At 42.9% G+C, this 864-nt stretch overlaps 1 long non-coding RNA gene across 1 annotated transcript; it reads right to left on the reverse strand.

Moving 5' to 3' along the window:
* Window positions 1-660, reverse strand: LOC113745293 (uncharacterized). The gene is made up of 3 exons (XR_003462082.1): window positions 476-660; window positions 286-398; window positions 1-96 (listed from the first exon to the last, which is right to left on the reverse strand). It is a non-coding gene; the product is annotated as an uncharacterized LOC113745293 (long non-coding RNA).
* Window positions 661-864: the final 204 nt, after the last annotated feature.

An 864-nucleotide genomic window follows, 5' to 3' on the forward strand; every position in this document is an offset into this window, starting at 1 on the left:
TGAAGAATTTGAGGTCAGAGTATGTTGTGAATTGGGAAAATGGGCCAAAGTTTATGTCAAGCCACTCGGCATCAGTCTGAATTTCCTGCCTGCAGGCTAAAAGGCACATGGATGGATGTTAGCGTACGTACCATTTAGCAAGCATTGATTTTCATTGATAAACGTGAAACAAGACAAGTGACAGTTTTTTATACGTAGAATTTCAGCATATTCTTTGACAATTTCAGGTCCATGGGCAAGTCCCCACAAGCAACCACATGGTGCAGCTCATTGCTTCAGCCCTACCTGGCTGGTTGATGACACTGGCAGATTTTTTCAGGTAGCCCAGCAGAACCTCTGCGATTCCTTGTCGTCCATGCGATTTCATTGCAGGGAATGCTTTGGACATTCCACTCACACTGCAAAGAACAGCCCCTCGTTAGCATTTTGTACTTTGGTTCAATGGGGTCTTGCCTGTTCATAAAGTGCTACTCACACCACGTGGTAGTTTGTGCAGTTAATATTTGAGGTTGCATTCTTAAGCATCATTGGATTGAAACTTAGGAGGACAGGAACCAGTTTCAGATGGAACCAAGCAAACCAGTCGACACGTGAGAAGCGTGGGAAATGTGGACTGACGATGCTGAAGGTCCTATTCATTACACGATCTCTCACAACAGGTTGGAAATCCGGGACCTGTCAAATTACGTCATGAGAGGATTTAAACACAACACAGTTTACATGTTGCAAGGCTATCATACAATAAGCTAGAAAGGATGTAACAAAATGTTTGATATGAATGTGTCCACTACAACTGACGTAGAGGTTTAGATTAATATCTGAGTACTGCATGGGCTCGATTAAAAGCCCAAAATTATCCTCCTT

Source organism: Larimichthys crocea, unplaced genomic scaffold, assembly GCF_000972845.2.
Source record: "Larimichthys crocea isolate SSNF unplaced genomic scaffold, L_crocea_2.0 scaffold60934, whole genome shotgun sequence".
NCBI lineage: Eukaryota > Metazoa > Chordata > Actinopteri > Sciaenidae > Larimichthys > Larimichthys crocea.